Source organism: Ornithorhynchus anatinus, chromosome 1 (genome assembly GCF_004115215.2).
Source record: "Ornithorhynchus anatinus isolate Pmale09 chromosome 1, mOrnAna1.pri.v4, whole genome shotgun sequence".
NCBI lineage: Eukaryota > Metazoa > Chordata > Mammalia > Monotremata > Ornithorhynchidae > Ornithorhynchus > Ornithorhynchus anatinus.
Window position 1 is genome coordinate 126289952 of NC_041728.1, and position 25724 is coordinate 126315675.

The 25724-nt window shown below is 41.5% G+C and overlaps 1 long non-coding RNA gene across 1 annotated transcript; it reads left to right on the forward strand.

Moving 5' to 3' along the window:
* The first annotated feature begins 7475 nt into the window (after window positions 1-7475).
* LOC114809069 lies at window positions 7476-24257 on the forward strand. The gene is made up of 3 exons (XR_003756833.2): window positions 7476-7531; window positions 22423-22600; window positions 24034-24257. It is a non-coding gene; the product is annotated as an uncharacterized LOC114809069 (long non-coding RNA).
* The last annotated feature ends 1467 nt before the right edge of the window (window positions 24258-25724 follow it).

The following is a 25724-nucleotide window of genomic DNA, read 5'->3' on the forward strand; positions in this document are numbered from 1 at the left end:
AGTGGGCTATTAAAGAGGTTCTGCCTATAAATCAGAAAATTAAAGAGATAACTGTTTACCGTGTTATAGGACTGTAAAGAAGTTTGGGTTTATGTTTGCCCAGTATGAGTTAATATTTAGACGGTTGCCATTAACAAAATTAGTACAGACCTCCTCTTTGATAAATGATGCACTCATTTTTCCTAAAATAAACAAACCAAAAAGTGAACCTCTGAATTTCTTCATCCAGTACAATTATAAAAAGGTATAAACTGATTCAGATACCTGGAAAATAATGAAGATCTGGTCAGCAGAACTAAATGGGAGAGGTAGCACAATATAGAAATGGAATACACTATATTCTACCTGGGATATCTCCCAGGGAACTTATTTAAAATAATGATACTTAATGGATATGGTTGTTGCTCAATTAGGATGGGACTTTCATTGAGATGAGATTCTATGATGATTACAGAGAAATGTTTCTGCATTATCAAGTACAGACCTAGTGACTCAAAGCAGATAGACTTTCTTCCTATTTATGATTTCCCTAGGGCCCTAGAGGTTGCCTCTATTCAGCACAAATAATCCACTTCATGATTTTAAAACATACATTTTATTCATATATTTCATTTATGCTATCAGACTATCAAAATCCTCAGGGGTTGTGTTCTGGAAAAACTCCATGTTAAAAAAACTCATGTAGTAGTATCCACATCATGACTAATGCCAAATTCATGCACACTACTGTTTCTTTCAATTGATTGGAGGATTGTTGACAGGTCACCAAGACCACTCCCTAAATTCACCTGGACTTGTTATGGACCATTACTTCTCGCGTGGGTGACATCTGATGTGAGATGTCTCTCAATATCTCTTTCTATCTTACTTTCTATATAGAGGGAGAATAAAATAAAGATACATGTACTTAACCACATATGAAAGTGAAATCTTTAGAGTTCAGAATTGCAAAGTTCGAACTTTCTTTGAAGGTCTACATATGCATGCTTTTCTTTGCCCTACTGGCTAGCTCACCTGACTCTTTCCTAATTCTCCTCTTATTGGTTGTTTCCTTATTATCCAGGAGGAAATATTTGATAACTCCTGTAGACTTGCTTTTCCTTCTACACTCCTCTTTAGTTTGCAGTGGTCTGCCTATATAAATGAGCCTTGTTTTTTAAAAAAGTTTTCCAGGTGATGGCAGGATCCGGCTATTGTTCATAAATAATTGGAGACTTAACATAATCTTCTTTCCTGAAATGGACATCTTCATGTCCTATCTTCCTGGATATTGGAAACTGCAATTGGAATTGCTTTTCAAATCATTGCCTGATTTTCTGTTTCCAGAAAATTCCAATTTCGCTCTTCCCACATCCCAATCTGGGGTGTCCATCACATAAGGCTACCAGAAAGTAGAAAGTTGGAGATGTAAAAGATGATTTAGACAAAAGTCGAGGTCTATACTGTTCACTTAACTGGATGCTGTTTCTCAGGATGTACCTATCAAATTAAATGATGATGATAGTAATGATTATAATTATAATTAAGCACTTTCTATATGCCAAACCTTGGGGTGGATACAGGATACTCAGGTAAATCACAGCCTTTGTCTCACATGAGCCCATAGTCCAAGGGGAAGGGAGTACAGATATTTAACATTATTTTACAGATGAGGAAACTGAGGAACCAAAGATTAAGTGATTTGTCTAAAGCAGGCAAGTGGTGGAACTGGGATTAGAATCCAGGTCTCCTGATTACCAGTCCTATGTCCTATCCACTAGGCCATGCTGCTCCTCTATTTCATTAGAAGTTCTGCCTGCTACAGTCATTTTCCAGTTATTTGCCTGGATCTATCACAAAAATCTCTTGTGCCCTTGGTAGATGTCTTCTGTCTGTTTTCCTTCAAATTGCCATTCAGAAATCACTTTAGTATCCTGGCATTATCCATTCTCTGACCATGACCTAAAGTCTGGGAGCCATTTAATTAAAATTTAATTGTGAATGAAATCCCAGATGGAGCCATCAAATCACTGACTGACAGGGTAAAACCAGTTATTAATTAGTATTGCCATTATTATTACCACTGTGCTTTGATATTCAACCAAACAGTGGAGCATTGGGTCCATTTTTACACTATTTAAGAAGCGGGAATTCAGGAACATGGAACTCTTCAGTCCAGGTTTCCCCACTCAAGTACCTCCAGTGGTTGCCCATCCTTTGCCGAATCAAACAGGAACTCCTTACCATCAGCTTTAAAGCAATCAATCACCTTTCCCCCTCCCGCTTTACCTCCCTGATGTTCTACTGTAGTCCAGACTGCACACTTGGCTCTTCTATGGCTAACCTACTCACTGAACCTCAGTCTCATCTCTCACTGCCAAACTTTCACTCACAACCTGCCTCTGGCTTGGAACTCCCTCCCTCTTCATATCCAAAAGATGTTCACTCTCCTCACCTTCAAAACCTTAGTAAAAGCACATCTCCTCCAAGAGAACTTCAACAAAACTGTCCTTTCCTCCTCTTGCACATCCATCTGCATCACCCTTACATTAGAATTTGAATACTATATCCACCCCTCCCTCAGCCCCATAGCACTTATGAACATATCCATAATTTAATTTATTCATATTATTGTTTCTCTCCTCTTCTAGACTGAAAGTTTGTTGTGGGCAGGGAACCCATCTTCCAACTATTATGTTATACTCTCCCAAATGCTTAGCACGGTGCTCTGCACAGTAAGCACTTAATAAATGTAATTGATTGATTAAACTTAATTCTTTGGCAGGGGTTGGGGGAAGAGAGGTTTTTTTTTTTTTGGTCCTACAGAGCTTTTTACATGCTAATTCGCATGGCTGTTCTCCACCAGTTTCTTCTTTTGTTCCCTTCTCATTTCCGCTCTGCAAGCGACTACACACGTGAAATAGAACAAGCCCTCAGTAATCCAAATGGCTTTGTATGAAAACCAGACAAAATGTATGGTCCTCTTTAATAAAGCACTCTGTTTTAACCGCACTTCAAAGTGCTTTGTAAATATGGAGGTTAAGTGGCTTAACTGGAGGTTAAGTGACTCTCCCATCTTTCCTAGCAGTCGCTCAAGAGGAAATCTCCATCCTCCTCTTAAAATCCACCCCCTCCAATGGCTCCTTGTACTCCATCCCTTCAAACCTTAATAAAACACATCTTTTCTCCCTGACTGGATCTTCAACTGTTTACTGTCCAATGGCTTCTTTCCCACTGCTTTCACACTCATGCCTCCTCTATGATAATAAAGAGAAGCAGTGTGGCTCAGTGGAAAAAGCATGGGCTTTGGAGTCAGAGGTCATGGGTTCGAATCCCGCCTTGGCCACTTGTCAGCTGTGACTTTGGGCAAGTCACTTAATTTCTCGGTGCCTCAGTTACCTCATCTGTAAAATGAGGATTAAGACTGTGAGCTCCACGTGGGACAACCTGATTCCCCTGTGTCTACCCCAGCACTTAGAACAGTGCTCGGCACATAGTAAGCGCTTAACAAATACCAACATTATTATTATTAATGATAATAGTGGTAATTTTAAAGCATTTACTATGTGCCAGGCACTGTACTAAACTCTGGGGTGGATACAAGAAAATTGGGTTGGGCACAGTCCCTGTCCCACGTGGGGCTCATGGTCTCAATCCCCATTTTGCAGATGAGGTAACTGTGGCACAGAGAGATGAAGTGACTCGCCCAAGTTCATACAGCAGACAAGTGGTGGAGTTGGGACTAGAACTCATGACCTACTGACTCTCAGGCCCGTTCTCTCTACCCACTATGCCAAAAAACCTTTCACTGACCTGGTGGCTCCCTTCTTCCATTCCTCTTCAAACTCCTTGAGTGATCTCTTTACATTCACTGCCTTTCTTCTCCTCCAATTCCCTCTTTCACTCCCTCCACTCTGGCTTCCACTCCTTCACTCCACTGGAACTGAAACTCTCAAAGGTTACCAATAATCTCCTTCTTGCCAAATCCTATGACCTCTGCATCCTAATCCCCCTTCACTTCTCAACTGCCTTTGACTGTTGACCACCCCCTTCTGCTGGAAACATTATCCAACCTTGTCTCCATGGAAACTGTCCTGTCCTGGTTCTGCTGCTCATTCTCAGTTTTTATGCAGGCTCCTCCTCCACCTCCCAACCTCTAACTGTGGGAGTCACTCAAGGCTCGGTACTGAGTCCCCTTCTCTTCTCCATCTACACCCTCTCTCTTGGAGAACTGATTAACTCCTATGGCTTCAACTATCATCCCTATGCAGATCTTTCTCAAATCTACATCTTCAGCCCTGATGTTCTCTCCTTCTTCACAGTTGTGTATTTTCTCCTGCTTCCAGGACAGCTCTACTTGGATGTCCCACTGACACCTTAAGTCTAATATGCCCAAAACAGAACTCATCATCTTCCCACCCGAACCCTGTCCTCCCCATGATTTTCCCATCACTATAGACAGCACCATCATACTTCTTGTCTCCGAAGCCCACATCCCTGGCATTATCCCCAACTTATCTACTCATTCAACCCACATATTCAATTTGTCACTAAATCCTGTCGATTCAACCTTCACAACATCTCTATAATCTGTTCTTTCCTCGCCATCCAAACTGCTACCAAGTAAATCCAAGAACTTAGCCTATCTTGCCTTGATAACTTTATCAGTCTCCTTCCTGACCTCTCTTCCTCCTTTCTATTCCGACTTCAGTCCAAATTTCACTCTGCTGACCAGATCATTTTTCTGCAAAACTATTCAATTCTTTTTTCCCCATTCTTAAGAAACACTAGTGGTTGCCCACTCACCTCTACATCAAACAGAAATTCCTTAACATTGACTTTAAATCACTCATTCACTCCTATAGCTTTGACTAACATCTCTATGCAGATGATACCCCAAACTACATCTCCAGCCCTGATCTCTTACCCTCTCTGCAGTCTCACATTTCCTCCTGCTTTCAGGACATTTCTACTTGGGTGCTCCACTAATATTTCAAACTTAACCTGTCCAAAACAGAACTCCTTATCTTCCCACCAAAGCCCTGTCCTCCCCATAACTTTCTTGTTACTGTAGGCAGCAACCCTATCCTTCCTGTCTCACAAGCATTATCCTCCACTCAGTTCTCTCATTCAACACATGTATTCAATCTGTCACTAAATCATCTCCATTCAACCTTCCCTTTCCTCTCCATCCAAACTGTCACCACATAAACCCAGGCAATTATTTTATCCTGCCTTGATAACTGTATCAACCTCCTTGCTGAACTCTCTGCCTCCTGTCTTTTCACACTTTAGTCCATACTTCACTCTGCTGCCCATATCATTTTTCTACGAAAACATTCACGTTTTTCCTCTCCTCATGAATCTCCAGTGATTGCCCATCCACTTCCACATCAAACAGAAACTGCTTACCAGCAGCTTTAGACTATAAATACCTTTCCCCCTCCTACCTTACCTCACTGCTGACACAACTCCAGCTAGGAAACTATTTCCTCTGCCTCCTAGTTCCTCCTTTCCTAATCCTTCTGGAGCAACTGTGTCTGACCTAATTATTATATCTACCTTAGCATTTAGTACTCTGCTTGGTGATCATTCTTAAACATTGTTTCCCAGTCACCCCCAATCTAAAGGAACTTTGCTTCATGACTTTATTTTTACAGCTGTATCACAAATCATTTGAAAATGAGTTGTTCCTGTGAAAGGAACAGGACAAGTTACTCAAAGAGCACAGTGATTGGAATTATTGAAAAGAAAGAAGGCTTCCAAAGGTCCTGAAAATGATATTCCTCAGAGCGCAGTTAATTGATGAGTTTAGACTTGTTTTTATCATAAGTACACTTTAGCGGTCTCCTCTTCTACAACTTTAAAACATCCACTTTACAATTCAGGAGGAGTCTCAAAATGCCTGAAATTCTGTGACATGAATGTGGACACGGGCAGACACGTAGTGGAGGAAGAGAGGTGGCAGGTGATGGGGATGTGATTTAATAACCTGAGTGTATTCTGGGCAACTGTGGTATTTTGGAACAAAACACTGGCTTTGATCTGCCTCTCTTGTCCTCTCCACTGATTCGTTGCCCCAAGTACAATTTGAATGGTAGGCAAATCTGTCTGTCAAGAGCTGATCATACCTAGGCTAGTTCTTATTGGTGGGAAAATTTGAGTACCCCCTCCCCCCCACTCCACCCACTGCCTGTTGAGTTCCATCACCTTTGGATTTTGGTTTTTGGGTTTTTTTAATGGCATTTGTCAAGAACTTACTATGTGCTGGGCACTGTACTAAGAGCTTGGATAGCTATGAGCCCGTTGTTGGGTAGGGATTGTTTCTATCTGCTCCTGAATTTTACTTTCAAGTGTGTAATACAGTGCTCTGCATACAGTAAGTGCTCAATAAATATGACTGAATGCATAATTTATTAAGATTAGACATAGTCAATGTCCCACATGGGTCTCACGGCCTTAAGCCCCATTTTACGGATGAGGGAACTGAGGCACAGAGCAGTTTAATGACTTGCCCATGGTCATGCTGCAGACATGTGGTAGAGCTGGGATTAGAATACATGTCCTCTGACTCCACTTGCCTGTGCTTTTTCCACTAGACCACACTGCTCTTCAGTAGAGATTGAGCCATAGAGGAGCGTTGACTGAGAAGGGAATCAATGGCACCCAGTATCCCCTTTTCTCAAGTTCTTTCTTGCTAAGTCTCAAACATACATATTGGGACCTTTTCTCAGTGTGCCCTCTCTGATGATATTGATGATGGTATTCATTATGTGCTTACTATGTGCCAAGCACTACTCTAAGCAGTGGGGTATGTACAAGATAATCAATTTGGACCAGGTCCCTGTCCCACATGGGCCTCACAGACTAAGCTGGAGGGAGAACAGGTATTGAATCCCCATTTTACAGATGAGGAAACTGAGGCACAGAGAAGTTAAGTGCCTTGCCCAAGGTCACATAGAAGACAAGTGGCAGAGCCAGGATTAGAACCCAGGTCCTTTGACTCCCAGGCCTGTGCCCTCTCCACTAGGCAATGCTCTACCATACTCATCTCCCCTGCATCCTGATACTCATAATAACAGCATATGTATAAGATGAGTCACAGCTTCACAGAGTCACAGAGAAGCAGCGTGGCGCAGTGGAAAGAGCACGGGCTTTGGAGTCAGGGCTCATGAGTTCGAATCCCAGCTCTGCCACTTGTCGGCTGTGTGACTGTGGGCAAGTCACTTAACTTCTCTGTGCCTCAGTTCCCTCATCTGTAAAATGGGGATTAAGACTGTGAGCCCCACGTGGGACAACCTGATTCCCCTATGTCTACCCCAGCGCTTAGAACAGTGCTCGGCACATAGTAAGCGCTTAACAAATACCAACATTATTATTATTATTATTAGCTTCACGAACCACCAGCCTTCTAGATCCAGGAAAATTAATAATAATAATAATGAAAATATTGTCATTTGTTAAGTGTTTTCTATGTTCCAGGTGCTGTAACCAAGGAAAGATAAACACCAGTCCAAAGGGGATTATTCAGGGTCTAGTCAATACCCCCAAGGTAAGTGAAAGGGACAGAAAGCCAAGAAGCATCCTGCAGAGATAACAACAACCATGGTATTTGTTAAGCACTTACTATGCGACAGGCATTGTTCTAAGCACTGGGATAGATACAAGAAAATCAGGTTGGACAGAGTCCCTGTCCCACTTGGGGCTCACACTCTTAAACCCCATTTTACAGATGAGGGAACTGAGGCTCAGAGAAGTGAAGTGACTTGTTCAAGGTCACCTCCAATCAATGACTACCATAATATTTGACCAAATTAGAAGCTATAAAGAGAGTCCAGTCCTCACGTCCCAATCCGTATGCTGGTTTCCATACCCCTGAGATATTCAGGATTGGTTATTGTGTTTTTAGCCTTTCCTATTCCTGTTCAAATGCCTTTAAACAATGACCATCAGACTCCTATTCACCCAATCTGCATGGCCTTCACACTGCTCTGCTGTACCATGGCATAAAGATGATGGTATTTCTACAGCATCTATTTCATGCTAGGCATTGTGCTAGTCACTGGGGAAGGTACTAATAAATGGGTCAGGCATGAAGAGAGTCCAGTCCTCACATCCCAATCCATATGCTGGCTTCCATACCCCTGAGATATTCAGGATTGGTTATTGTGGTTTTAGCCTTTCCTATTCCTGTCCAAATGTCTTTGAAACAATGACCATCAGACTCCTGTTCACCCAATCTGCATGGCCTTCACACTGCTCTGCTGTACCATGGCATAAAGATGATGGTACTTCTACAGCATCTATTTCATGCTAGGCATTGTGCTAGTCACTGGGTAGGTACTAATAAATGAGTCAGGCATGGACTTTGTTGTCACAGATGCTCACAATGTAAATAGGGAAAGTCAGACACTTTGAAAAGTGGGAGGGGGCAGATGAGGGAGCAATTAAGAAATGGGCAATCCAGAAATTGAAAAGAATACCTGGGAAAACAGTGCTTGGAGGAGGGATCCATGTCACAGTCCTTGGTTATGAATGACTCCATCTTCCCAGGATCCCATGAGTTGGTATAGGTTGCTCATGGTTCTGCAGGGGATGTGTTACTCTCTGGTGGTGGTGAGGTTGGAAAGTGAGGGAACCTGTTTAGCTCCTGGGTATCTAGGCCTGGGCTAAGCAACAGGGCAGCACTTCAGGCACAAATAACAGGCACTTATGCCTTTAGACAGATTTGGAAGACCTGATCATATGACTCTTTGATTGGGATCCAGAACCGAATAATTGCCACTCTCCCTTCTGAAGGCATATGCAGTACATGTCTCTGAAGCAGATTATCACTGAGAATTTAGTTTCACTTAGCCTGGAATGTGAATAACAATAATAATAATACTAATGGTGTTTGTTAAGCACTTACTATTTGCCAAGCACTGTTCTAAGAACTGGGGTAGATAGATACAAGGTAATCAGGTTGACCCATGAGGGCTCTGATAATAACAATAATAATAATGATTATAACAACAGTGATATTTGTCAAGTGCTTACTATGTGCTATGTACTGCACTAAGCGGTCAGGTAGATACAAGACAATCAGGTCCCACATGGGGCTCAAAGTCTTATCAATTATATTTATTAAGTGCTTAATGGATGCAGAGCACTGTATTAAGCACTTAGGAGAGCTAAGCATAACAGAGGTGATAGACCTGTTTCCTGCCCACAATACCCTTAAGTAGGAGGGAAAACAAAATTCCCATTTTTCATATGAGGAAACTGAGGCATAGAAAAGTTAAGTGACTTGTCAAAGGTCACTCAGAAGATGCATGGCAGAGCCAGAATTGGAACCCAGGTCTTCTGACTCCCAGGCCCAAATTATTTCCACTAGGCCACTCTGCTTCTCTAATGTGAAGTTCTTTGAAGCTCTCTGAAGAGTGGTGGAATGTTTGATCTGAGATTCTTTGGAGGTAAATGTCCTACTTTACTTCTGCAGCTGCTGAAGTTCCCCATAGATGTGAAGTAATAGAAACAAAGCCAATCACCAGAATCTGCTACTGCTGCTACTAGGGTGAATCTGGTTCCTCTTCCTCACTTCCCCATCACTCTCCTGCATCCCCTAAATGTTGCTCCACTGTAGGCTAGAGAAGTGGTGACAGCATCTCTCCCCTTCTCCTTCAGTTGGGAACCAAAAAGTTAAGGCAAAGTCCCGGAAAAAAAAAAATATAATTACAATAATAATGAGTTCTCCATTTTGCTGTTGTGGGAACTGAAGCACAAAATCACTAAGCATGTACATGGCAGAGTCAGGATTAGAATTTAGGTCCTCTGACTCCCAGGCCCTTGCTCTTTCAACCTAGGTCCTTCAACTGCCAGGTCCAGGCTCTTTCCACTAGGCAATACTGCTTCAAGAGACTGAATCGATGGGGGTGGGGAGATTGAGAGAGTGGGAAATTATGCTGTTTACTGGAAATTATAAAAATGTTTAGCAACACTCAAAATACTTGTGAATAGCACATTTGACTATAAAGAGTGGATTTGGACATTGATATTTCAAACTATTTTGGAAAATATGTTCTTTCACCTTTGACCCTTTTTTAACAGAAGTTTCAAAATCTAGCTGATCATCCTCATTCGATTCTTCTTCTGCACTCAGTAAAGATTGAAAATCTTCTGCCTGCTCCACTGTAAAAACACAAGAACCATAAGATAATCATCACTCACTGCAGACTATTCAAATTAGTCATACAGTGGTTAAACCATGATGGATAATTTGGCCCGATTACCTATTCTCATCCTAGAGCCAATTATCTGAGTAATCTCTGCTTTTCTTCTCTGTTAACACCTTGCATCGAACCAGCAGAAACCATTCCCCTGGTACCTTTTCCCCCCTACTTTTTATTCTGAAAGCAAAGAGGAGACTGTACATTAATAGATTCTGCAGACCTTCTGATTTCCTTAACCTTTCGAGAACTCACGTGTATTCTAACAGTAGTGATTTTGCTCAATTCAAACTAGTGGATAGATAGCAGCAGATTTTGAGGTTTATTTTCCCTCTGAAACAGCACTTCATTAGCACAAGAGAAACTTCCTTATTTGTTTACTCTCAATCCAGCAAACACCAGGTGGGTGAAAATTAAGCACATTCTAAAGCACATAGGAGTTATATGCAGTGTAATATTTTCACGACTCCAACTACAAAGTCTGTCAAATTTCAGAGAGTTGGATAACACAAGGAAATATAGCTTGGGAAGCCTTCCATTATAAGTCTGCGTTTCATCTGCACAGGGAAAACCCAACAAATAAAATATAAAAATCCCAAATTCATATGTTCATTAGGTGCAAACCATGCCCCAGTCCATCAGTGGTCATTACTGAGCACGTAACTGTGTGCAGAGCATTCTACTAAGACCTTGGGAGAGTACAGCATAACAAAGCTGGTAGACATGTTCCCATTTTGCCAGCTTCCTTCTGGTTTGAGAGGGAAAGGTTGTAAACTTGTTATGGACTGGGAACGTCTACCAACTCTGTTATGTTGTACTCTCCCCAGCTCTTTTTGACAAAAGTAGTTTGGTGCCATAAACAGTCCTCCAGGCTATAAGCATCTTGTGGACAGGGAGCTTGTCTAACAACACACTGATTCTTCCAATCACTTTTTTAAATAGTATTTGCAAGTACTTACTATGTGACAGACACTGCACTAAGTGTTGGAGTAGGTACAAGGTAATCAGTTTGGACACAGTCCGAGTCCCACACAGGGCTCACAGTCTTAATCCCCATTTTACAGGTGAGGTAAACTCAGCTCTAATATAGTACTCTCCTAAGAGTTTAGTACAGTGCTCTGCAGGAACAGTAAGCAATTGAATGAATATGACTTTTTGGTTGACTAATTGAATGTAACCGAGGCACAGAGAACTTAAGTGGCTTGCCATCAGTCACCAAACAGATAAGTGGTGAAGTGGGATTAGAACCAAGGTCCTCTGACTCCCAGGCCTATGTATTTCCACTAAACTACACTGCTTCTTAGAGCAAATAGTCTAATGCTCTGCACAGAAGAAGCACTCAAATACTATTGCTTGCCTGATTGATTAGGCTTTCCCCATGCAGATTCGGGTCACAAGGCAGGAATCTTCCAATCAAAATAGGTTATTTCAAAATGTAATTTTTTTCTAATAGAAAGCTCAATTTATCCTGCCAGCAGGGCCCTAGAATTCAGTTATTCATCCCTTTAAGTTGCAGTCATTATCAGCTGAGATCTGGAGGCTCTGCTTAACACCATCACTGTCAGTATCAGTGAGCCAGCCCCGAATATTTAGTGTCTGTACCTCAAGAACACATGACAAAGGGTCCCTCAGGAGCCTGGCATTAATATCAAGCTCCTGTGGTTTTGTTTTGCCAAAAAAGTCATCTCAAAACGTCCCACAAGAACATTACAAATTTTTTCTCTTTTTCAATTTGTCTTTCTTGTTAAACCTGGGATGGTACTGCAACTGTATTTGGCATTTTCAGTGATTTTTACCTGTGCAAATGGAAAGAAGAGTTAAATTTGGTCTCAGAAAAGGAGGGCTCTTTTTTGGGGGGGTGGGGGGAGAATGGGTTGGTACGTTTTCCTAGCAACTTGTGAGGTAGTGAGAGTGGTGAAATTCCTAATCAGAAAGAAGAAAAAGATAAAAGAAGAAGCAATTAGCCATGCAGTAAATCATTACATTAATCTCAACAGAACCCCCTTCCCTTTAACAACTCAATCACCTTCATCTCCATGGACCACCCCATTCTCCTGGAAACATCATCTAACATTGGTTTCACTGACACTCTCATCTCCTGGTTTTCCTGTGTCCCTGGACAATTCTTCTTGGTCTCTTTCACGAACTCTTTCTCTGATTTCCATTCCCTATTTCTGGGTGTCCTATTCTTAATCCACCCACAGCTTCAAATACCACTCTGACATGGATGAATCAATTAATCGTTTTGTAATTATTAAGTGTTTTATCTGTGCAGAGCACTATACTAACCACTTGGGAGAGTACAATATAATAGAGGTTACCTTTCATATTTATTGAGCACTTACTGTGTGTGCAGAGCACTGTACTAAGCACTGGGGAGATTGCAACAGAAGTGGTAAACCCGTTCCCTGCCCACAGAGAGCTTAGGGTTTAGAGTTCACATCTACAGTCTAGATGACTCCCCAATCTACCTTGCTTTCACTTAACTTCCTCTTTTCCAAGTCAACCCTGTCATTTTTAACATTTCCTCATAGGATCTACATTTTGTCCTTTTAATAATTTCTATTGTTCTTTTCAGGACATCCTTCAGTTTATTGATGTCCTTTCCAAGAAGCAGTTCCAAAATTGGGCACATTAACAATTTGATCAATACAGTGTTCAGTGGAAGGAAAAATTTTCTGGTCCTACTGGCTTCTTCGTTTTTCTTTAAATAATAATACAATATTGCTGATTCAAGATCTTAAGTGTACTGTTGAACTGCCTTAGTGGGAGCTTTGTAATCCTAAAGTGAGCTAGCTTGAACTTTTCTACATATAATTCCATCCTTTTGTTATAGGATCATTTTCCAAATTTTCCAGGGCATTTTGAATTGGGTTACTGTCTCCTAAAAAATTGGTAACCTCTTCAAATTAGCACCTCGGACTGTGTGATGAACAAATTTTCAATTCCTTCATCCTAGCCATCAGGGGAAATACTGGATACAACTATAACCAGAATTAGACCTTAGGGGTACCATAAGGTCTGTGGGTTTGTTGAGTCCAAAGTAACAGCAAAAATGGCTGAGTGAACCCTCTACTGGTTCTGTGAACCACTAAACCATAAAGGTAACTTCATTAACTCAGAGTGAATTACTGACCTTGGATTAGGCAAAATGAGTGTTTCTTTCTCCTTGGGCGAGTTCCTACAAACTTTGTAACTGCTGGGAAGGTGAATGTCTGTACTTTTTGGGGTTTTCAAGACCCTTCCCATCATTAGCCCACCCTCATTTTTGATCTCGCTCTTGGCTTTCACAAAGAGCAGTAACAGAAAATTTAAAAGTCAGGACCTCTCTGTGTCAAGCTTTGAAGCCATATAAATGGCACCTGAAAGAATTTGATTTTTGAACTTAAAAGACAGATTGTTTAGAGTCATGGAGTCCTGACCTCAGGGTCGCATCTCCAAAGGCCCTCACATGCACAGTCGCCGATCAGAAAGAAAAGATTCTTTTGGGGAGAATCAGAAAGCATTTCTAGATCGACACAACAAGGGTTCTGCTATTGTTGGGTAAGGAAAGAGAGGACTGCCAAACCCTGAATTTCCAGTAGGCCATTTTTTCAGGCTTCTTTATGTAGTTTAAAGATTTTTCAGATTTCTAATTTTTAGGTTCTCTTTTATATGGAGGCACTAGTTTTACCATGATAAGGGGAAGGCTTATTTGGCCATTCAAAATGTGTTTAAGAGGGAAAGTGTTTTAAATTATTTCTGTTCTCCACATTCTACATAGCCATAATTTAAGAATCTAAGACATGCCACGAGTGGGTCAGATCATGGCTTCATCATGACAGTGGCCACAAAAGATGCTTGGAAAAACACAGATTATCTTCCTTGACATCCATTCCTCATCATTCTGGAGGTACCAACTATTAGCCCTAGCACTTCCCCCTAAAAATCCATTATGGACCTCTTATTTATTAATTTATCCACATCTTTCTTGAACTCCCTGATTTTCTCAACCTGCTCAACTTGAAGGGTAAAAAAAATACCACATATTTCCACTGCCAAGTGAAGAAAGATGTCCTTCCATGTCTGCGCCCATAGCCTGGCACTATGTGATTAAGCCTGGTACTATGTGATTATATGAATGACAATTCCAGGTTGGCACCATCACAACAGATACTCCAGAGTCCAATTTTTTTAAAAAAAAGGGTTATTGCTTTTTCAGGCCTTCCCCCTTCATTTGTGGCCTTTTTCAGGGCTCTTCATTTTTTCTCTGATGTCTGCTAGCACAATTATGTGTCAATGTACAGTGCTGGCTAGAAGTATGTGTTTTTTCATTTATATATATGTATATGTATATATTAAATGTATATGTATATACATATATATATATATATAAATTTATTAAAATATTTCTTCAACATAGATTAGGTTGACTAAATTCAATCCCCTTGCCTCTTCTTATCTTACTGCTCTGATCTCCTACTATAACTCAGGAGGCTCATTTTGCTCCTCTAATGCCAACCTATTCACTACACTTCAATCTTTTCTACCTTGTTGCTGAACCTTCATGCACATCCTGCCTCTGGTCTGGAACTCCCTCCTCAGTCATATATGACAGTCACTCTCCCCACCTTCAAAGCTGTATTAAAAACCAAACCTTCCCCTACTAAATCCTCATTTCCCCTACACCCTCTCCTTTCCACATCACCGATGCATTTGGATTCATACCCTTCAGTCACCCCACCCTCAGCCCCCAGTGCTTATGAACCAAGCTGTAATTTATTTTAATGACTGTCTCCCCGTCTTGATTCTAAGGTCTTCAGTGGCAGGGAACATGTCTACCAGCTCTGTCATGTTGTACTCTCCCAAGCGCCTAGTGGTTTGCACACAAGAGGTGCTCAATAAATACGACTGATTTATTGAGTCAAAAGAAAAGGTGAAGAGGTTCCACAATTCTGTGCTCCTAAGTCATTCCACAGCATTCATAAAGAAACTTGACCATTTGGAAAGCTCTGGGCTGTCTCTTTCTCTTCAAATAATATAAAGGTTTGACATATTTTAAAGTTAAAAGCAGTCTGTCCCCTTTGGTGTATCTGTCTTCCCTCAGGGTAGAATTCAGTTTCAAGTTTCATTTGTAATTTGTGACCACATATTTTGCAGTAAAGGGCTGTCCTGGTGTATCCATTATCTCTGAAGCCTTAGTGTTTTTATCTTGCAAGGGGTATTGTTGGATTAAATTTCATCACTTTTCAAATTTCATAGAACAAAAGAGCTAGATTCTTTGGACTCCAATTGATTCATGCTCATGAAGGAAGGTCATAACCCCAAAACTAAAAACTCCCCCTTTACTTCATCATTCCTACATAAATGAAATTGTTGGGAACAATATTTCTAGTTGTCAGCAACTGCTCAGACTGTTTTCTTCCCAGCTTTCTGATTTGGCAGAGAGTGGGCTCCCTCAGTTCTAAGGCGCATTTTGAGAGTCTTTGAAGAGAGACATTCACATCTGCATAGCTTTCCTAAGCTACACAAAAAGAAAGATATGTAATAAAAATTAGGCTAATCTTTGAAAAGCGACCTGCTGAATGTCATCTAGGGATCAAAGCTCTGAATTGCAGAAATCTATAAGGTTAATTATGACAATAATTAATATTGGACCCACAGGAATTTGTTTGAAAAAGAAATATGTAATGAATGGAAAGCATTAGTGCATAATGGGGTGACCCTAATGACAGTTAAGCCACGCTAGAAACAGAAAGACAACAGCCATTTTCATATGCTGGTCTATGCCGGACCTGTTCAGATAATGTAATGGAAGGAGCGAGGCTGGAGGTAGTCCATATGCTCCTTTTTCAATCTCCTCTCTGAGGAGGGAGAGTGGTCCTCAGGAAGTGTAGTGCCTCTGGTGAATACAGACAGATGTAGTCCTCATGTGCTCACCTGGTTTATAGGTTCCAATAACCTAGAGGGATTGCTGCTTTGACATGCCAAGCAAGATAATAATAATAATAATAGTAATGATAATAACAAAGGTATTTGTTAAACGTTTACTATGTACCAAAGCACTGTTCTAAATGCTGGGGTAAATACTAGGAATCAGGTTGTCCCACGTGGGGCTCACAGTCTTAATTCCTATTTTACAGATGATGTAACTGAGGCACAGAAGAGTTACTTGGCTTGCCCAAGGTAACACGGTAGACAAGTGGCAGAGATGGAATTAGAACACACGTCCTCTGACTCCCAAGCCCATTCTCTTTTCACTGAGCCATGCTGCTTCTCTTTGAATGGATTCTGCCCCTAATTCATTCATTCAATCATATTTATTGAGCACTGACTGGGTGAAGAGCTGTGCACTAAGCGCTTGGGATGGGTATGATATAACAATAAACAGACATATCCCCTGCCCACAGTGACATTACAGTCAAAGTGACTCCCCAGTTCTCATCCTCTGAGAAGTAGCATGGCATAATGGATAGAGCACAGGCCTGCGAGTCAAAAGGTCAAGGGTCCAAATCCCAGCTCCACCACTTGTCTGATGTGTGAACTTGGGCAAGTCACTTTACTTCTCTGTCCCTCTATCTCCTCATCTTAAAATGGGGATTGAGACTGTGAACCCCACGTAGGATAGGGACTGTGTCCAACCCAATTGACTTGTACCTGTTCCAGTGCTTAGTACAGTACCTGGCCCATAGTAAGCACTTTACAAATACAATAATAATTATAATTATGGTAGTAATACTATATTAATACAGTGAACTCTATATTACATAATATAATACATTTGTAATAATACTATAATTACTGTAGTAATAATTATTATTATTATTACAGTCTAAGTGACTCCCCAGTTCTCATCCAGAGCAATCCAAAGCAGCCCAACGCATGCAGGGCCAGGCCATCAGGATTAATCAGGCCTCAATGCGCGGAGGGTTCTAATAGTATGCAAACCCACTCAGAGACGAGCAGAACTGAGAGGGGAGGTGGTTCAAGGACAAACTTGAATGGATCAAGGAGAGGGAGGGAGAGAGGATGGGGGTGATTCCTAGACTGGGAGCCCCATCTAGGATGGGGATTATGTCTGTCCTGATTTTTTTAATGGTATTTATTAAGCATTTACTATGTGCCAGGCACTGTTCTAAATGCTGGGGTAGTATATGGTAATCAGGTTGCACACAGTCCCTGTCCCTCATAGGGCTCACTTAATCCCCAGTTTACAGATGAGCCATCTGAGGCACAGAGAAGTGACTTGCCCAAGTCACACAGCAGATGAGTGGTGGAGTCAGAATTAGAACCCACATCCTTCTACCAGGCCCGTGCTCTATCTTGTATCTACCCCAGTGTTTAGTGTAGTGCCTGGTAAGTAGTAAATGTTTAAACACTATTATCATCATCAAAAGAAGCTGTTCTTAATAGACTGCCCAAAGCTTTAGGAAAAATAGTGGAAAGAGTACAGACCTGGGAGTCAATGGACCTGGGTTTTAATCCTGATTCTACCAATTGCTTGTTTGTGTGACCCTGGATCAGGCACTTAACTTCTCTGTGCCCTGTTATCCTCAACTGTAAAATGGGGATTCAATACCTGTTCTCCCTCTACTTAGACTGTGAGCCCCATGCCGGAAAGGGATTATGCCCAACTTAATTGACTTGTATCTACCGCAGAGTTTACAAGAATGTTTGACACATAGCAAGCACTTAACAAATACTATTAAAATAAATAAGGCCACATTTTTGGACTCAAATTAAAAGCCTCAATTACCATTTACACTATGTTTTCGGGTGAGGTATCTTGGTGCTCAGACTGTTGGGAAGCCAACAAGGAGGAATCGGGAGCTCAACTTTTATAGCCCTAGACTACATGGTAAGATCGAATGGGAGAGGGCCATCTTCAGGATGAGGCCTTCTCACTCTTATCAGAGGCTCGGAATGCATTAGTAGGAGACATCTATGATTTCTAGTCTATTCTTTGAGTTTTAATAGTATTAAATTAGTTGTATGGGTCTACTTAACTGACTTTAATGTCACACACAAAAAATTATGCATTTCCACAACTGTTAACTAACAACTTAGAATCTGGAAATTGCTTCATAATTAAAGTTGGGTCTGTCTCCAAACTACACTGAATCAAACCTCACCCACAAATAATGTCAATAAGGACAAATCAACACCCACAGAAAGGCAGAAGCTAAAGTCATCTAATCATCTCTTCTCTAAGACTGTCGAGCACACTAAATCCCCCAAGAAACCAAAATTATTTTTGACCTTCCTTTTTGAAACCTCTAAAAACTCAGAAATGTGGTAACAGAAACTTGGATAATAAAAGCTTTTCTGCTCTGGGTTAGTGAGAGACTTATTTTAGTGAAGCAGTGACAATATTTTAAGAAAGACTTGGATTTTTGCTCTATCTTGGTTGATGTATGGAGGTCTTATTGAATTCACTGGGAGTTCACATACATGAGAAACTAGATGGCTGGAAATTCTAGGCCTGAGTAAATGTAGCATTTTATTGGAAAATAGAGAAATAAAGAAAATAGCATTCATTTTTCAGACACGACTTTACACTAAAATCTCATCTGTTCTTCGGAAGAGGTTTTAAAATTAGACCTCCTGTTTGACTAATAACTTCATGAAACCCCACTAGTTACCTTGAGTATACTCTATAAAATGATATCTTGGACTAGATGATAACAGTGTTTCTCACACATTCAAAGGCAAGCCTCATTTCCAGGAACAAATGCTGTCTAAAAAGCAGTGAACTAAACAGTTATTAGTATAACGTACTTGCAAACTATGATAGTTCATCACTAGTACGTGAAATTAAATATGCATTACAGTTCTTTCCAGGTTAAGTTCCACTCTTTCTATAGATGAGTACTCTCCTTTACTGTAATATTCAATTCAGAGAAAATTCTTGGTAAGAGCAAAATTGAAATTGTGCTCATGTGTACTGACAGGAATTTAATCAAGGTTGAGTTCTGGGAGAAGGGGAAGAAGAGCAGCAGGGATTATAGAGTTGTGGGGAAAAGGAAGAGGAGGAAAAAGGGAAAAATAATGAGAAGGAGAGAAGTAGAGTTGCTTAATGGATAAAACTAAGAATTCAGAATGACCTGAGTTCTAATCCCAGTTCCACCCTTTGTCTGCTCTGACTTCTGAAAGTAAATTCACTTCTCTGTCTCAATTACCTTATACATAAAATAGTAATTAAGACTGTGGGCCCCTTGTGGGAATTCACTGTGTCCAACCTGATTCACTTGTACCTCCCCAGCACTTAGTACAGTGCCTGATACATAGTAAGTACTTGACAAATACCATTAAAAAAGAGAGAGCGAGAGTGGAGGACATGGGGAAATGCAGCCAACCTATAGTTTAAGGTTTAAAGTTTAGACAGAGGTAGAAGATTTTCCTCTCTTTCCCTCTTTTAAGTAAAAACTGAAAATTTCTCCCAAGGAGTGAAAGTCAGAGAGAAATAGGGAGAATAAAATGAGGAAAAATTGTCACCCACATGATTTTAGTCCCCTTTATGTGGAGATAGCTGAAATACTTTCAGATGATCTCACCAACATTATAGAAATCCAGACGTGCCCTAGGCACATCTGGAGATCTGATTGCCCAGACCCCTCTCTCACCAAACCCAGCACCCCACCTTCTTCTCCACCAAATTCAGCCCCAGGACATATCTTCCCCAAAACCCATCACCCAACCACCTCTCCCACCAACCCCAGCATCCAACTACATCTCCTACCAACCCCAGCAAAGAGTGCAAAGTTGGAGACATCCTAGCCCACACATTTCACTCCTCTGGTGCTAACCTTCTGACTGTGCCTTGTCTGGCCACCGACCCTTGGCCCATGTCCTACCTCTGTCCTGGAACGCCCTTCCTCCTCAAATCCACCAATCACTCTCCCCCATCTTCAAAACAGTACTGAAGGCACACCTCCTCCAAGAGGCCTTCACAGACTAAGCCCCAGTTTTCCTAATCTCCCTCTCCTTCCATGTCACCCTGACTCGCTCCCTCTGCTCTTCCCCCTCTCCCCACCCCACAGCACTTATATATACACCTATAATTTTATTTATTTATATTGTTGTCTGTTCACTTGAATTAATGTCTGTCTCCCCACACTCTAGACTGTGAGCTCACTGTGGCCTGAGCTTGTCTCTCTTTAGCTGTATTGTACTTTCCAAGCACTTAGTACAGTGCTTGGCACACAGTAAGCACTCAGTAAACACAATTGAATGAATGAATGAATGAATGAATGAATGAATGAATGAAAAAGGCAGTTGATTTGGTAGTCACATAAGTGTGTCTCATGCAGTGCCAAACTTAAGGAATTTTTCCACTTTGAGATGACAGATCTGATTTCCTCTGGCCCCACCTCATCGTGACTCACGTAATGGGTAGTAATTGGGAGTTAAAGACCCATATTCCCCCTTCATCTGACTTTATATCTGACTTTGAAGGGAAGAGAATAAGATGAGAATTATTACCTTATGGATCTGTCCCCCTCCTCAACTTCATTTTATTCATTTCTCCTTTTTCTTTCTCTACTGCCTTTCCCCTTGATTCTCTGTGTTATGGAATGGAAAATGTAAAGGATATATTTACCCATCAGTCTAAATTTAACACGAAAAATGTTCCCTGGTCTGCTACTGGAAATTAGGCCCCAGGGCCCAAGGTAGAGTTGGGGAAATGGAAGGGTAGAATTTACCAAAGTTAGAGTCAGAGGGAGCTTGGGACAGGGTGGTGATAACCTGGTGTTGTGATGTCTCATACATTTGGTGGAAGAGTACCTTGGCCCCAAAACTTTTTGACAATTGTCATGTTCCCCTGGAGGCTGCCTCTGCCTGGGCTGGAGGTTTCTGCCAAGAGAAAACATTGAGATTGAGTCCAAGTATGGGGGCAGATGGGTATCAGAGACAGAAACCCAGGCCTGATCTTTAAGAACAGCTATGGTCCCTCTCTAGCCTCAAAGTAGTTTGGAAGCTTTAATGGTTATGATAATAATAAAGTATTTGTTAAGCACTTACTATGTACCAGGCACTGTACTAAGTGCTGAGTTTGGTACAAGGAAATCAGGTTGGACACAGTCTCTGTCCCATAAGGAGCTCACAGTTTCTACCCTCATATTACAGATGAGAAAAAGTGACTTGTTAGAGGACACTCAGAAGACAAGTGTCAGAGTCAGGATTAGAATCCATGACCTTCTGACCCTTAGGCTGTTGCTCTTTTCACTATGACATGCTTCTTGGGGACTCTCTTTGGCCAGGGCAAAGTGGTCCATGGGGGTGGCAGCCAGAAGATGCGGGTGGCAGGGCTGATCTGAGATGGGGACATCTCTACGTCCCTTTGTTTCCCTCAACCAACATGGTATATGATGTACCATTAGGAATACAGCCTAGGACAGCAGTCCCATTCATCAACCAATGGTATTTACTGAACACTCACTCTGTTCAGTAAAGAAGAGAATCCACGTGGCCTAGCGGATAGAACATAGGCCTGGCAGTCAGAAGAAGGTGAAGTCTAATGCCGGCTCTGCTGTGTGATCTTGGAAAAGTCACTTCACTTTTCTGGGTTTCAATTTCCTCATCTATAAAATGGGGATTAAGACTGTGCGACAGGGGGTTTGTCCAACCCAATTACCTCATAGCTACCCCAGTGCTTAGTACAGCGACTGGCACATAGTAAGTGTTTAATAAATACCACAATTATAATCATTATTATTATCATTCAGAACCCTGGATTAAGCAGTTGGGAAAGTATAATAGAGTAAGTAGACACATCACTGCCCTCAAGGAGTATATAGTCTTATAGCCATTCTCTCCTCCTTTCCCTCAGCCTTATGTGCAATGAAATATCACCCTGGATTAATTTTCCTTAAGAGAATCTCCATCTGCGTATTCAATCCCAGAACATATATATATAATACATAAACACACCTTTGTACTGATTTACTTCACTTCATTAGGCATTCACACTGCGATAGGCCTCTATTCTTGATATAACAGCAGAATAGAAAAATGGCTTCAGTCTAAGATGTAATCATTCTCTTTTACTGAAAAAAATATGGAGCCCTTCCCCAAAGTTGATCAATGATTCCAGATTTTATAAGGCAAAAAGCACTCATGTTTGCTATTTTCATTTGTATCCTACTGATTACACTGGCTTTCTCATTTGCTGTGCATTTTAATCTCACTCAAGTGTTATGCTATTTTTGCTCATTGTTAATTTCTTTATTTTTTCCCCAATTCTTTTCAAACATAGCAAAGCACGTATCTCATTAAGGAAGTTGTGATATTTGAAGTTAGGGAATCAAGTCAAGGAAGAGCACCTGGAAACTTTCTTCAAGAGTGAGAAACATGTCTGTCTGACTCTGAACTCTCTCCAGTATTTCACAGGAGGAAAAAAAAATCACTTGGAGGTTGAAGTCTCTTTCTAGAAGGTAAACCTTAAGATAAGTCATAAATCACTGAATATTGTGATGCTCACAAACCAGTGAGGTTCAGCTGGGACCTACAGATCCTTTTCATTCATTCAGTTGTATTTATTGAGCACTTACTGTGCGCAGAGCACTGTACTAAGTATTTGGAAAGTACAGTTCAGCAATAGAGACAATCCCTACAGTAACAGTATTACAGACTAGAAGTGGGGAAACGGACATCAAAACAAGTAAATAGGCATCAATATAAATAAATGGAAGTATAGATATATACAAATGCACATTAGTGCTGTGGCACAGGAGGTAGAGCCAAGGGAGGGAGTCAAGGTGATGCAGAGGGGAGGGGAAGCTGAGGAAAAGTGGGGCTTAGACTGGAAGACCTCCTGGAGGAAGTGACTCTTCAGTAGGCCCTAGAAGGGGAGAAGAGTGATTGTTTGGCAGATTTGAGGAGGGAGGACGTTCCAGGCCAGAGGTAGGACATGGGCCAGGGGTTGATGGCGGGACGGGCAAGAACGGGGCAGAGTGAGAAAACACCAGAGGAGTAGAGTTTGCAAGATGGGATGTAAAAGGAGAGAAGGGAGATGAGGAAAGAAGGGGGAAAGTTATGGAGAGCTCTGAAGCCAATAGCGAAGAGTTCTTGTTTGATGCGGAGGTGGATAGGAAACTACTGGAGATTTTTGAGGAGAGGGTTGACATGCCCAGAACATTTCTGTAGAAAGATAATCCAGGCAGCAGAGTGAAGTATGGACTGAAGTGGGGAGAGACAGGAGGTTGGAAGGTTAGAAAGGAGGCTGATGCAGTAATTCAATTGGGATATGATGAATGTTTGTACTAATGTGGTAGCTGTTTGGATGGAAAGAAAATGGCAGATCTTGGTGATGTTGTGAAGGTGGGACTGGCAGGCTTTGGTGATGGATTGGATGTGTGGGGTGAATGAGAGAGCAGAGTCAAGGATGACACCGAGGTTGCGGGCTTGTGTGATGGGAAGGATAGTTGTGCTATTCACAGTGATGGGAAAGTTTGGGACAGAACAGGGCTTGGGAGGGAAGATAAGTTGCTCTATCTTGGACATGTTGAGTTTTAAGTGGCAGGAGGACATCCCAGCAGAGATGTCCCGAAGGCAGGAGGAGATGCGAGCCTGGAGGGAGGAAGGGAGGGAGGGAGGGCAGGAGGGAGAGAGAACAGGGGAGGAGATACAGAGTTGGGTGTCATCCACAAAGAGATGATAGTTGAAGCCATGGGAATGAATGAGTTCTCCAAGGGAGTGAGTCTAGATGGAGAATAGAAGGGGACAAAGAACTGAATGAACCTTGAGGGACCCTCCACAGTTAGGGTATGTGAGCGGGAAGAGGAAACGGTGAAGGACACTGAGAATGAATGACTGAGAATGACTGAAAATGATGTTCCCTTATAATCCTAATTCTTCTGTATTTTAGATATGCCAGCTGGTCAGAAATTAGTAAGAAGAAATGAAGAACACTAATTTTGGTGGGGAGAAGATGCAGTCTTGCTACACTGAAATGCTTTTCTTCAAAGAAAAAAAAAATCCCATAGGCTGAAATTGGACAAGAAAGAGATTCCTCCCATTCCAGTAACAGCAGGAAGGCCCTGATAAAGTGTGGTTTTCTGTATAACTCTAAGTAAATTAAACACCATGATAGTTCATGTTCTCGTGTGTTCTCCCAAGGCCTCATCACCATGGCAAAGTACCTGTGCTTGGCATGGGAATGAGCACTAAAGGGCAACTGGGAATAGCAACATGGAAAGCCTCTGGAGTGTGCAATACCCCGCTGGCTTTCTAGAGGCAGAGAGAGAAGAAAACACAGATGTCCAGGTAGAAAATGTTACTAACCAACAACAGAGTCAGGCATGTGGCAGAAAGAGAAGTTAAAAGTTTGGATAGACAGTAATATTTCTTTCAAGGCTCTTTGAGTGTTTTTAAAAGAAGAATAAGATAAAAGCTGTATCATCAGCACTAGTGTACATATGTATTTTGTTTGTCTTGTCTACCTTCTCTTGTCCATCTCAGGATCACACCTGGACAGTTTCCAGTACTCTACCAGTCTCAGCTACAAAAGGGAGAGTCAAGCAGAGGCATACCCATTCCATTCCTAGCTTGGGCAGTTGCTAGCGAGTAGGAGGCAATCTGTTATAAGTCAAAACTCACCTATGCTGAGCAGAAACGGCATGGGATAGGGTCGAGGGTGGAGACTCAAGTTTACTGCATGGAAGGAGGCAATGGTAAACCACTTCCATACTTTTAGGAAGGAAACTCTATGGATACACTGCCAAAACAAATGCAGATGGAGAGAGTGGGACATTCTGGGAGAGATGTGTCTATGGAGTCGCTATGGGTCAGAGAGGACTCAACAGCAAAAGACAAGACAAGACCTACTCTTGTATTATACTTTTCCAAGAGTTTAGTGCAGGATACTGCCCCCAATCAGCATTCAATAAATATCATTGTTTGATTAATTTAATTTATCCTTCCATTCATTTATTCATTCAACTGTTCTTTTGTGTGCTTTGCTTTTTAATTGTATTTGTGAAGCACTTACTATTTGCCAGACCCTATACTTAGAGCTGAAGTAGATACAAGTTACTCAAGTGGGACATAGTTTATGTCAGAGAAGCAGCGTGGGTCAGTGGAAAAGAGCCCGGATTTGGGAGTCAGAGGACGTGGGTAAAAATCCTGGCTCCGCTGCTTGCCAGCTGTGTGACTTTGGGCAAGTCACTTAACTTCTCTGTACCTCAGTTACCTCATCTGTAAAATGGGGATTAAAACTGTGAGCCCCACAAGGGACAACCTGATCACCTTGTATCCCCCCAGCGCTTAGAACAGTGCTTTGCACATAGTAAGTGCTTAACAAATACCACCATTATTATTATTATATCCCACATAGTGCTCACAGTCTTAAATCCCCATTTTACAAGTTGAGGTAACTGAGGCACAGAGGCACAGTTGATCAACATCACACAGCAGAAGAGTGGCAGAGCTGGAATTAGAACCCAAGTCCTTCTGACTCCCAGGACCATGCTTTATTCACTAGGTCTTGCTGCTTTTCTAGACCAGTGCTTAGATATAGTGGCTATTGACCAGCCTCAGATGACTATATGTTCCTTCCTG